The sequence below is a fragment of the Bombina bombina genome, chromosome 11 (genome assembly GCF_027579735.1).
Source record: "Bombina bombina isolate aBomBom1 chromosome 11, aBomBom1.pri, whole genome shotgun sequence".
NCBI lineage: Eukaryota > Metazoa > Chordata > Amphibia > Anura > Bombinatoridae > Bombina > Bombina bombina.
Genome location: NC_069509.1, coordinates 139,369,901 through 139,384,137, shown reverse-complemented (window position 1 = coordinate 139,384,137; position 14,237 = coordinate 139,369,901).

Genomic DNA, 14,237 nt, shown 5'->3' with positions numbered 1-14,237 from the left:
ATTACCTAGTTAGGGACATTTGTTGTCACATTATGGCTGAAAATATGAATTGGAATTCCAATTCAAAGGCTATAAGTGGTTAAAAAAAACACTCTAAGCACTGTGCTTATGAAAACATTTGTGATTATTCTGGATATCTACGTTTTGTTTGACTCTTATTTCTCATTTTATTTTCCAACTTTTCAACAGAACTCAGATCTTATGTATACCTCATCCTTTAACAGAGGCTTTCAGGGACAGGGTGAGAGAGAGCAGTTGTTTTCAAGGCTTATCAGTGTCTGATTGGTGTAGCTTGGACAGAGTGGCGGAACCTGACATGTCATTGGCAGATCATAAGGTTAGTGGGTGGAGCTGAGGGAGTTTTTGGAAACTGATCCAGGGGGTCTAATGTGTGCCTATCCGAAAAGTACATGGGGAGGAAAAAGTAACTTTTACCTTAGTACCCGCTCCTCAGCCAAATAGGGGCAGGGACAAAATGGTTGACTTGGGGTGATTTTGCACACCTTGCCACCCTCTTATATCATCACTGGTTGGACCACTAGGTGAAAACATTGTAGGACAGATTTGCTGATTATTATTTTTGTCTAAGCCATTTCAATCTATTAGAAAAGCCTCCATTTGAATAAGTAAAATCTCATGAATTTAGCCTGCAATATAACATAGAAAAGTGTTAAACCCAAGAAAAACTATAAGTAAGTATCATTTTTCAGAAGTTTCAAGAGGTTTTTGATGGTATTTTAATAGATATTTAGGAGCAACAAGGAGATGCAGCTAACGCAAAAGGAAAATGGTTAAATAATGCAATACTGATGGTGATTGCACAATGTGTTAGAATGTAAAGATTTTTACTTTTATAGCATTTTAAATACACCTTGAATCATTGATTAACATTCTAGTATCTAAATTTGAGGTCTATGGGATGCTATTGTGTCAAAGGGATTGAAACAACTTTGAAAAATATGTAAAAAAGCATGTAAGGTAGTGTGCAGGGGTATTCTGATGGATTGTAATGGAAGGGATTGACTTTTGTTCTAGATAAATGTTAAGATTTTTTTATTAAAGAGAATAGAAAGGTAGCAAAACTAGATATTAAATGTGTGCACCCTAATTCGAAGGAATATAACATACGACCAATGTTTCCATATTTCCTGCGTTTATTCAAAAAGTCTCATTAAAAACACACACAAAAAAACCCAAGTGAATGCAAATGACAAAACTTTTAAGCCTAAATTTTAACGCTATTGAGTACTAACAGCGCTCACATTAAATCAATAGTGCTCCTATTTTTGCGCCTGTATTACAAGTTTAAAATGAAAAAGTAAATGCATTAGCAAAATTCACAGGTGAACTAACACAGTGACCGCACTACCTCTCTTTCCCCATAGACTTCCATGGATCGTGCTACAAAAGCCTCTTATCATTTTCGCTCGCAAGCTAACCCGCTAACTCAAAGGTGCAGTAGGCCAACTGCCCTAAAGTTGACGGTGCATTAAGAAATACTTTAAATACCGTTCTTTATTTAGAAGAAAATGTTATTTTTCATTTAAGAAAAAATTTATATAAACATATAAAATATATATCTAAAAGGTATGTATCTATATCAATGTATATACTGTAGATATATAGCTGTATTGTAGATAGACAGAAAGAGATTAGATATATAAATATAAACAGGTATATTTAAAATAAAAATACTAATTTTTTCTAAGTGAAGAACAAAAATATTATACTTGTGTGTATATTTATGTGTATTGTGTATGTATATACGTATGTATGTGTATAAAACATTTAAACACATATACACACATACAAATATATTCACACACACACACACACACACACATATATATATATATATATATATATATACACACACACACACACACACATACTGTATAAATATAGATAATAAGCTTTGTGATGCCGCCTATATTACCTGACTAAGTATCTCTATTTTATTTATAAAATAAATAGCTAAAAAGTTCCCACGTGAGGTAAATGAAGCAAATTCCAGGTAAGTTAGTTTGCCCACAGAGACCAATAATAGTAGACAGACTTATTACTTACAAGAAACTACCTCAATCAAAATGAGGTAAGTGCCGCACAGGTTTGTTAAGTAGTTGGTTGTCTCTAGTCATTGGCTCCTTGTATGTGTGTATGGATCCACTCCTTTCAAAACCCCAGAAAGAAAATTTTCCTCCTTGTTTATACACTCAGATCGAACAAAATCCCATTTGGAATCAGCAGGTGTGATTTCTGAGTTCAAGTGTTGCCAGAAAAGGACGGATACACAATCCAATACCGGTTCTGTCTAAAACCAACTATTAGCTTCACAACTGGACAGGTGGCAACCCAATGGCATACATGGATACAGATGACAGGGCAAGTGATGACACCAGCAGGGTTGGCCTCGCACGGAGGGAGGGGTGGCCGGGCCCAGAGAGGAATAGTCGCTGAGGACAGGGCATAGACACATTACACTCTCAAGACATCAACCAATCTCGATAGAGAAGCGCAACTTTTCAATTTACTTTTATCATCAAATTTATTTTGCTCTCTTGGTATTCTTTCTTGAAAGCTAAACCTAGGTAAGCTCATATGCTAATTTCTAAGCCCTTGAAGGCCACCTATTATCTCAGTGCATTTTGACACAGCTTATACTTTATAGAAATCATTACAATTTCTATTATTCAGCTATTTAAATTAATTTTACCTGTTATTTATTTATTTATTTACACTATATTTGTGCTTACTGTCTATATTAACTGTTTCCAATGGAAAAAACAATAACGAATCCGAATCTAACATTCATCCAAACCGAATGCCTGCATCGACGAATTTCGGCTGAACCACACGATTTAAAAAATCCCAAAAATGTTTTTGCCTGTGCTTGCTCATGTCTAGTTTTTTGTGTCTTTACATTTTTTAAATATGTTTGTTCTATAATGTTTTTGGGATGAGAGTATCCTTCCCAGTGGAACTTGTTCTATACCTCAGTTACAAGACAAACATCCCAACTCAAGTATGCTACAGATCTTTTTAAATACTGTAAAGTTTTCATTGCAATGTTGCAGCAATTTTTTTCCAGAACAAGTTTTAAAGGGACAGTCCACACCAGAATTTTTATTGTTTAAAAAGATAGATAATCCCTTTATTACCCATTCCCTAGTTTTACATAACCAACACTGTTATATTAATATACTTTTTACCTCTGTGATTACATTGTATCTAAGCCTCCTTATCATTTCTTTTGACAGACTTGCATTTAAGCCAATCAGTGCTGACTTCTAGGTAACTCCACGGGCGTGAGAACAATGTTATTTATATAGCACACGTGAACTAATGCCCTCTAGTTGTGAAAAAATGTCAAATGCATTTAGATAAGAGGCGGTCTTCATTTTGGTGATAAAAGTAAATTGGAAAGTTGTTTAAAAATACATGCCCTATCTTAATCATGAAAGTTTATTTTTGACTTGACTGTCCCTTTAATGAATGTGGGTAACTGTATATGAACATGATAACTAGACATGTGCATAGACAGAAAAGTGGTTTAATTAGATTTATATAATTTTAAATATTTATTCTGTCCAAACTTCATTCATGTGGGCCGAATATCATAAAAAAATAATTTTTATAATATACAATAAAAAAATGAATCCATAGCACTTACGCTGAATTTGAAATGAGCAGTAGTCAAATTGCAAAGTTGATCCAATTTTTCCTCCCTCTGTACCATGTGACATATATAAGCGAATCACAAAATGCATATACACTGTGTACTTTTGCACATGCTCAGTCGAAGCTGGAACCTCATAAAGTGTGCATATAAATATATACAGTACATGTTTTGATTATTGAAGTATATTTTGATGTTTTTTTGTTTAAATTTGTGAGATTGAGGAAACTTTAATTTTGAATTTAGAGGTCATTTAAGAAATTTAATAAGCTATTCTAAGAGATCGTAATTGACCCTATAACTTGATCTGTTGCAGCCTTCATTGACCTGTCTGGACTTCTGGCCATAGGGCTGGATTACAAGTGGAGGGCTAATTAACGCTCCCGCTCGAGCTTTAACTGTGCTAGATGTAGGTTTTTTATGAGAGTCGAGGTGCGCTCCTATTATGAGTTAAAAGTAAACTGTTTTCATAGGTGCTCTAACCCAACGAGCGGAAAAAGCCCCCATAGAAGTCAATGGAGAAAAAAAAACACAGAAAAAAACACCCCACTCTCCAGCAAACCTGATCATATTTTCTCAAGTGCTGTAACCCAACATGAAAATATAAATATTTCATTTTTCTTCACATAGCAGAATATGTTCGATTTATTGTGATTTGCCTTTGACCCTGGTTAGTTTAAATGGTTGAAAATGGCTGAATGTCCCCTAGTCTCCCACTGCCCAATGATAGTTTAAGTCTTGATTGGAAAAGTCTGTATGACTAAATTCCATTCCTGCCCAATCCTGACCTTTTTTTGGAGGCAAATGGTATGAATGAACCAATAAATCGATTTGCTCAACTTATTCTTCATTCTTCTTCAATTTTGTCCTATACTTTATTCAGTTGCTTGTAGATCAGAAGAATTGCCCAGTTGGAATACATTTGTATTATTTTGAAGCAGAATGCACATTTCCAATGATAACCAGTCACTGTTACATGTTACAAGTGTAAACATTGTTGCTATTTATATCGTGAAATATAATTTTTGTATGAAATACAAATTCTACATATTTAAATTTTTGTGAATAAAAAAAATACTTAAAACAAAATATTCAAAACCTTCAACTGTATGTAATTTAAAGGGACACTCTACACCAGAATTTTTATTGTTTTAAAAGATAGATAATCCCTTAATTAACCATTCCCCAGTTTTGCATAACCAACACAGTTATATTAATATACTTTTAACCTCTGTGATTATCTTGTATCTAAGCCTCTGCAAACTGCCCCTTTATTTCAGTTCTTTTGACAGACTGCAGTTTAGCCAATCAGTGCCTGCTCCCAGATAACTTCACGTGCACAAGCACAGTGTTATCTATATGAAAAACATGAACTAACACCCTCTAGTGGTGAAAAACTGTTAAAATCCATTCTGAAAAGAGGTGCCCTTCAAGGTCTAAGAAATTAGCATATGAACCTCCTAGGTTAAGCTTTCAACTAAGAATACCAAGAGAACAAAGCAAAATTGGTGATAAAAGTAAATTGGAAAATTGTTTAAAATGAAATGCCCTATCTGAATCATGAACATTTTTTTTTTTTGGCCTAGACTGTCCCTTTAAAGAATAAATGTAATATTAGAAGCATTTTTTTTATCTTCAGGGCAGACCTGAATTTGAATGCATCTATCAACTTTACTGAAACATAGTTCACAATGTTGCATAGTCTCTTGTATATCCTCCGTTAAAGGGTGGATGGGAGGTCTTTTTTATATATTTATTTTTGTTTAATAACAGAATATGTTTCACATTCCCTATCTGTGTAAAGACACTTATGTTCATATTTTAATATCTATCAGAAAGAATCTTGAAAGTGATGGCAGAGGAAATCTGATCAGTGAAGCATTACAATCAGAAGCTAGAGAGAGTATAATCTCACATTTAAATTATATCTAAGCATTCAGCAAATAAACTGTTCAAATAAGTGGCTTAACAACATGCAGGTCTGATGATGATTAATCATGTTGAAGGATGCTTTGGCGTTAGTGCATGCAGGAAAAGGAATAAGCAGTTTTATCATACATAGCCAGTGCAATCACTGCATAAGAATTGAACTGTTAAACCAGATTACAATTTTATGTAATTGTCGCAGAGGGCAAACAGGCCAAGATTAGCTTGCATGAGTGCAAAGAGATAATGTTAGTTTATTTAAAGAGGTATGATACCCAATGTTGTCTTTAAAGTGACATTCTAGTCAAAATTGAACTTTCATGATGCAGATAGGGCATGGGATTTTAAACAAATTTCCATTGTACTTTTATCATCCTATTTGCCTTTTTCTCTTGGTTTTGTTAATTAAAAGCTGAACCTAGATTGGCTCATATGCTAATTTCTAAGCACTTGAAGGCTGCCCCCTTTCTCATTGCATTTGACAGTTTTTCACAGCTAGAGGGCATTCGCTCATGTGTGCCATGTAGATAACATTATGAAAGGGCACTGAGTGGATAGAATGCAAGTCTGTCAAAAGAACTGAAATAAGGGTGCAGTCTGCAGAGGCTTAGATACCAGGTAATCACAGAGGTAAAACAAAGTGTACTAATATTACCGTGTTGGTTATGCAAAACTGGGGAATTGGTAATAAAAGGGAATACAAATTTTGCAGTAGACTGTCCCTTTAATGATTCAGATAGAGCCTACAATTCTAAACAACTTCTTAAAATGACATGAAGCACACAATTTTTATTTCATGACTTAGATCGAGAATATAATTTTAAAAGTTTCCAATTTACTTCTTTTATCAAATTAGCTTCAATCTCGTGCTATTCTTCCTTGAATAGATATTTGGATAGGTAGCAGGCACATATCTGGAGCACTACATGACATGACAAGTGCATTTCATTTACTATTATTATTAACCCTTTCTGGTCCTATGTCGGAATATAGCCAACAAAGGGTTTTAGCGCATGCGCTCAAATGTCCGATATATTTCAACCTTTCCGCTTTTGAATTTCAGAGCTAAATAGTGACATCTAGCGGTGACTTGCTATTTAGCTGTGCAATTCAAAAATGTTGCAGAGAAAATTAAATAATACCTGCCGGCCGCACAAATTAAGCATTTATAGAACTGGAAAGGGTTACGTTTGCTTCTATCTCTGTATTGTCTGTTGAACATACCTAGGTGTTCTGTGAGGTACGTGTATGGAGCACTGCTAGGCAGCAAACATTTCTGCAATCTATTGCTCTTGCAAATGTATAACATGTTAAAAGAATACTTGCAAAACTTCTGCCATATAGTACACAGGGGTGGAACTACAGGGGGTGCAGAAGTCGCAACTGCGACTGGGCCCCTGAGGGTGAGGGCTCAGCTTAAAATAAAAACATTTGTTTTAATAAAATGTTGACCTGCCACTGCCTGCACTGAGATTATGTGAGTGTGACATGATGCTTCACTAGTGTCTATGACTACATGGGTTAGTGTTTCTGTTTTACACAATGGTGTTTATGTCTGTGTGTATGTGTGTATGTATGTATGTATGTATGTGACTGTGGGTGTATTTATGCATGTATGTGTGTCTGTGTGTGCATGTGTATGTATGTGACTGTGTGTGTATTTATGCATGTATGTGGGAGTGTGTATGTTTGTGGAACCAGCAAATTAAAGACCTTGTTACTATAGCATGGGGGGCGGGGGGCGGGGGTAAACAGTACCACTATATACAGTATGGGGGGGCTGGACCATGTGGTCACTTTATAAAGTACTAGGGCGGGTAGGGTCAGGCCAGCCATCTCACCGGCAGATTAAAGACTGTGTCACTGACTCACTATATACAGTACTGGTGGGTTAAACAGTGTCACTATATACAGTAATAGGGGGTCAGACCATCTACAGACTGTGGGCACAGAGTACCTCCTTTTGCAGACATGTTATCTGATTCACATTTTTTTTTCTGTGTTAAATGTAAAAAAAAATAAGATATGTATCAAATTCACCTTTTTTGGGGGGAGGGCTTCTTAGATTCTTGCACCTGGGCCCTGTGGTTTCTAGTTACGCCTCTGATAGTGCCCATGAGTTTGGTCTACCTGTTTTTGAACAAAGGATACCAAGAGAACAAAGCAAATGATAATGATAATAATGCAATAGAAGTAAATAGGAAACTTTTTAAACTTGTATCCTCTATTTAAATAATAAAAGATAAAAAATGGGGTTCCATGTCCCTTTAAAGGGTTTTACAGAAAGAAGGTAAGGCCTATTTACCTTTTGCAAGTTTTCAGTCAGGAGCTGTGGTGAAAGTGTAAAACTACAAGTGTTTTGTGCAGGCGTGTACAAGATACTTCAGTGACAAGTGCTCTGTGCAGGCGTGTACAAGATACTTCAGTGACAAGTGCTCTGTGCAGGCGTGTACAAGATACTTCAGTGACAAGTGCTCTGTGCAGGCATGTACAAGATACTTCAGTGACAAGTGCTCTGTGCAGGCGTGTACAAGATACTTCAGTGACAAGTGTTCAGCAGCACCAGGCATGGCTTCTTTGCTTCCTCGTATACAGCAAGTAGCTTATGTAGGCGTTAATGTTTTGGTCTCTTTCTCCCACACTTTGGGGCCTATTTAACAATGGTCTGTCAGACCTGATACGACGGTGCGGATCAGGTCCGACAGACCTCGCTGGTGCAATGCCGCCTCCTTCAGATTTGCAACCAATTGGCTGCCAACAGGGGGTTGTCAATCAACCCGCTCGTACTCGATCGGGTGATTTGTGGTGATGTCTGTCCGCCTGCTCAGAGCAAGCGAACAGGGTTATGGAGCAGTGGTCTTTAGACTGCTGTTTCATAAATGATGTTTCTTGTGAGCTTGCAGGCTTGCCAGAAACACAGGCCCTCAAGCTCCATCCAGAGCTTGTTAAATGGGACCCTTTGCCTTCTCCTATAACTGTTGCTCAAAGCATCATTATCTCATTCCCCCTCCCCCACCCACTTGCTTCTTTCTTTTGGCCCATGATGATTTTTCTGATCCCTTTTCTCTCCCTGTAGCCTTTTCTGGGCAAAGTGTGATTTTTTTTTCTCCCTCATGTGCAATCTCCCCTGAAGCTAACATGGTAGTGTTGAAGCTCGTCTTCCCCTAGCATGCATGCCTTCCTTATCAGGAGTTCAGGTTATATATCTGGCAATGTGGATTACAGCAGGCTCTCAATTTAGCCTTCAGTGTGCCCTCTTCTCCACTTCTGGTGTTGAAGGGATATTAGCCCATGATGTCCGTAACCAACAGGTTCCTAGAACTACTTATAGTTACACAGTTGGTGGCACCTCCTCTGGCTGGGATTTTAGGGGTCCAAATATCAACATAAGAAAGAAGAGAGAAAAATGATCAGCTGTCATACTAAATCAAATAAAAAGGAAGCTAAGGTGTCTATCCTGGCAAGTGTTAAAGTGATGGTAAACCTCAACTAATGAAATGCCATATATGTAATCTTTACCATTAAAAAAGTATGTGTGTACTTTTATTTATCTATCCTTGAAAAGTGTTAAATCTGTGCCTATAGTAATGCTTCTATTACAATGTTATGCTGGCCCACTGGTATTAATTAATTTTATGACAATTCCAATGAACATTCAATCAGTGTGTGTGTTATTGACATTCTTGAAGTCAAGCCCTTTGAAAGCCCTTAGAAAGCCTATTTAGAGAATGGGTGGGACTGCTCTCTATGTCATAGCCCAGCCAGAAGAAGAAATTAATGGGGGCGGAGGAACAAAAGATTCCAAGTAGAATTATAAATCATGCATTTTAAAATATTTACACATTTTTATAAAAAAAAAATATGAGGTTTTGCTTGTACAGTAATATATTTTTCATTGCAACATTCTTAAAGTCTGAAATTTACCATCACTTTAAATCTGATCTTGCCTCCTTCTATAAAGGCCTTCCTGCTAAAAGCCTACAGGCTCACCAGAAACACGGGGTATCAAGCTCCATTCGGAGCTTGATAGATAGGCCCCATAGACTTAAATGTAAAGATCGTACAAAGGTGGTATTTTACACCAACCAGAATTAAAGAACTTTTTAAGACCGTAAGTGATAGATGCTGGTAATGTGGACAAGAGGCAGGACACATTTCATATACGTATATGATGGCAATGTGCAAATATAAAAAAAAATCTGTGAGGTAACATTGAAAATGCTGGAAATCCCTTTACCCATTTATCCTAGTCTATGGTTATTTCATAAGGTTCCTAATAAACTTCCAATATACAAGAAAAAATATGCTTTTTATTGCAAGCAGTGCAGAGGCTCCTCCATAGGAGCACAGTCGCACGTGAACCCCCGAAAGAACTTGAACCACCCAAATGAAAAAGAAATAAGTAAATAAAAAAAAATAGCAAATTAAATAAATCTTTTTGGCTTAATAAATCTAATTATATCATTTTTCATTTTGGCTTAATAAATCTAATTATATCATTTTATTCATTCAGGCGCCACTGCAGTTTTGTAAAAAAAAAATTGCCATTGTTTACTGCTATCGGATCGCATGTGTGATAGATAGAAGTATAGGGAAAAGCACTTTCCCCTTTCTGTCTGAAGTGCCTGCAGTGCCGCACACAACCCAGCCCATAGCCTTGCTAATCGCACAGCTTTCAGTGTGCGAGTGAGAGCCATCTGTCATGTGACACTTGTACACTGAGAACTGTGTGTGTGGGAGGTGCACATTGGGAACTGTAGGGTGCGCTATACTATTACAGTCCAGAGCATAAGAATTTGTTCCACTTCCTGCTGCTCTATCACTGTGCAGGAACTGTAGTTTGAGTTCCCCTCATCCATCCTAATCTTGCCCTGTGTGGCTGCCTATGCTGCATTGCATGTGGCAGCACCAGTCGCAAGTTTTTGGTGCACTGCTGCACATGGTCACGTCTCTGGGTGGGCGCTAAACAACTCGTCTTGGTCTGAAGTCTGTGACAGTCAGTCACTGACAGTGAGTGAGGATGCCAGTCAGGAGGAGGCGGTGGGTAATCAAATATATTCTGTGAGAGTATCTCTGTAGTCAGTGACTCACATGCATAATATTATGGATGGGGGCACCACCGCAGCAGCCAAGATACAGACCATGCCAGTGTTGTGTCAAAATCCTGTGGTCTCACTCACTAAGCACTGACTGTGCAGATGGGATCAGGCTGCTGCAGGCAGTCAAGGAAGCACAGAGTTTATGTCTAACTAGTAAGTTCACTACTCATCATTTTGTTTCTCCCTGCAGCAATTGTCCAGTCATAAACTTCCTAAGCTATCTGAGACAGCTCTTGCTCCGTTAATGGACAGTGTGAGCAGGAACTGTGAACTTCTGTTTAGGCTAATGCTGCAGCTGATAGATAGTGGAGCTCAGCCCTGGGCATGTATGTTTGTTTACCCTTTCTGTTCCCTAGTAGTATATCTGCAGTGTCAATACAGGACTCAAATGGTTAAGACCCTCTCTTATTGACTCCTTCCAAACCCCTCTTAAAACAATCAGTGAAGGGGTGACCTGTCAGGAGGAGACAATCAACAGACATTATCAGTCAGTCATTTAGCCCTTGTAGCCAATGCCTCTTTCAAAGTAATACTGATTACTATTTCTCTGATGTGGTCACAGGAGAATTACGCTCCTTTCTGTTACCTCCCACAGTCCAGAGACAACAGAATCCTAACTGGTTTTACATTTTGCATTTAAAACTGTACTTCAACAAAACTATTATCTATAAATATGAGTATTAGAAGTAAATCTGCCATGATTCATACTTACTTATTACTAAAGGGACAAAAAAATAGCAATAATAAAATACTTCAATAAATTGACCCAATCATGGTTGGCATATGTACATAAACACCAATTACCAGCTTCATCTAACTTTAATTATGTGTTTAACCCCTGTGTAGCAGTTAAACACATAGATCTGTACACACACACACACACTCTGTACACACACACACTGTATATATATATATATATATATATATATGATATATATATATGATATATATATATGTGATATATATATATATATATATATATATATATATATATAGTTTTGGGATCCAAGCACTCACTGTAAGTGTGTATTGCCTGGGTGAACTCTATGGTAGATAGGTAGAAACTTCAAGGAAAGAGGCACTCACAGGTCTTAGTTAACACAAATTTTATTAATAGTTCATCAATTCAGTCAGTCAACGTTTCGGTCCTCACATGGACCTTTGTCAAGACTGTTTCTCAAAATGAGTGTATATGCTATGTTCACAGCTGAACATAGCATATACACTCATATTGAGAAACAGTCTTGACAAAGGCCCATATGAGGACCGAAACGTTGACTGACTGAATTGATGAACTATTAATAAAATTTGTGTTAACTAAGACCTGTGAGTGGCTCTTCTTTCCTTGAAGTATATATATATATATGTGTATGTGTGTGAGAGAGAATATGTACAATTGAAATTGTATTAGCACTATTTCTTAAAAACTCATAATATAACATCTTCAGTCATTCACAATAAATTATTTTGCAGACTTACAATAAATGTCAAAGTTTTGTTTAATACTCTGCATTGTTTTGTGTTTTTGCTTTTTTAAAATCATGTGTCTTTTATGCCATTATTTATTACCTATATATATTTAAATAAATATATTTATTTATTTAACTATGAGGCATTTCGCAAGGGCTGAGTTGCTGTACTTCGGCCATTAAAGGGATACTGAATTCAAATATTTTTTCTTTCATGATTCAGATAGAGCATGCAATTTTAAGCAACTTTTTTTAATTTACACCTATTATCAAATGTTCTCAGTTCTCTTGGTATCTTTATTTGAAAAAGCAGGAATGTAAGCTTACATTTTTAAAGAAATGGTATTTCATTTAATTTTCAAAATGTATATATTGTGAACCCCCATTTGAATAACCCACAAGCCGCCACTGATTGCAAGTAATAAGATAAAATATTTATTGGAAAAAGACAGATCATTCTCCAGACCTGACACAAAGTGTGACAGGTGAAAGCAATTTGGGACACATATATAAGCATACAAATTTAATAAATGATAGGGGAAAAATTGCTCTGCATTAAAGACCTTTAGTCATTTCTATATAATACGTAACACTTGCTTTTACAGGGATTAATTTGTTTTTGAGTCCATAACTAAATATTGTTGAGATCAAATTTAACTATAAAACAAACTCATATGTAATATTATGAATAAGCTCTGTGCTCGGACTGTTTACTATATGTTATTGTTGTTGTATTTCATTAATTTGTTTACTGTTTTGTTGTTTTATCACTTGCATGTACTATTACTTCATAAATAAAGCTTATCCTTTAAAAAAAAAAAAAAACCCCGGGACAGAACCTGGAAGTCCTAGAAAAATTAAAATGGCCTCCCATAGAAAGTAATGAATCTCTCTGGGATGGCGCATGGCAGTGATATAAAGTATCGGTTTTCAGCAAAAACAAATTAAAGTAAAATGTTTTCAGTACAATTTAACTTGCATTTGCTTCTAGTTTAGTACACATTACTTTTCTGTCTGTTACATAAGTGCATTGGGAGTTTTGAGCAAACTTCACGTGGCAAGGTAAATCAGTGATAATTGTAAGAGATTTAAATACATCCCGCAAACTCCAGTTAAGCTTATGGAACTCCCCTGTCCCTCCCTCTTTCTGAAAATGTCAGGCACATTTCACATAAAATGAATACAAAGTGCAGTGCAATGTGTAAAAGATACACAGAAATATACAAACTATTAGTTCTACTTTGTAAATTACTCAGAAACTTCCAAAGCAGAAACAGAAATGGCATAACTGCAATCCTTAATACACTGCTTTATGCAGAATCTAAATGCTTTACAAAAGCTCTGGTAAATTTTAATTTCTATCAAATAACATTTTAATTAACAGTTTAATGCTATGAGAATTGTGTTCTCTTCTCTTTGCTTTATTTGAGGAACTCCTGAGAGCTGGCCAATTGGATACATATTAGATACTATTGCCTATAAATATCCATTTTGTATCCATTTCCTCCACCATCTCTTCACATACTGGGGAGATTTTTCACATTGTTTTACATTCTCTTTTTGTGTGTGTTATTTAATCACTTATTGGTGGTTTTATAGTATTTACTATTTTTATGTTTACATTTACATTCAGAATCAGATTAAACAAATACAGTATCATCATCATCATAAGAGTATACTTTACTCAAGCAGTTTGCCCCATTGCCTCCGCACGTGCTATATTATGGTCATCTTGAATGCAACACAAAAAAAGGGCCAATAGAAAAAATATATAATGGAATCAAAGAACACACCTGACGTACACCTGCTTTAATCTTAAAAGGTTTCCCAAGACATCAATTTACAAGTGACACACCTGGATCCTTGGAATACATTTGATACAATCATGAAATACATTTCAAAAGGATACCATATTTCTCTAAAACATACAATAGTAAAGATAATTATGGCTAACTATCAAATGCTTTTTCTTGGTCAAGACTTAAAACGTATCCTGTAAAATCTCAATTTTCTTCACTCTGAAAAATATTTCTGATACCAGCAAGAGCATTTGCAATATTCCTAACA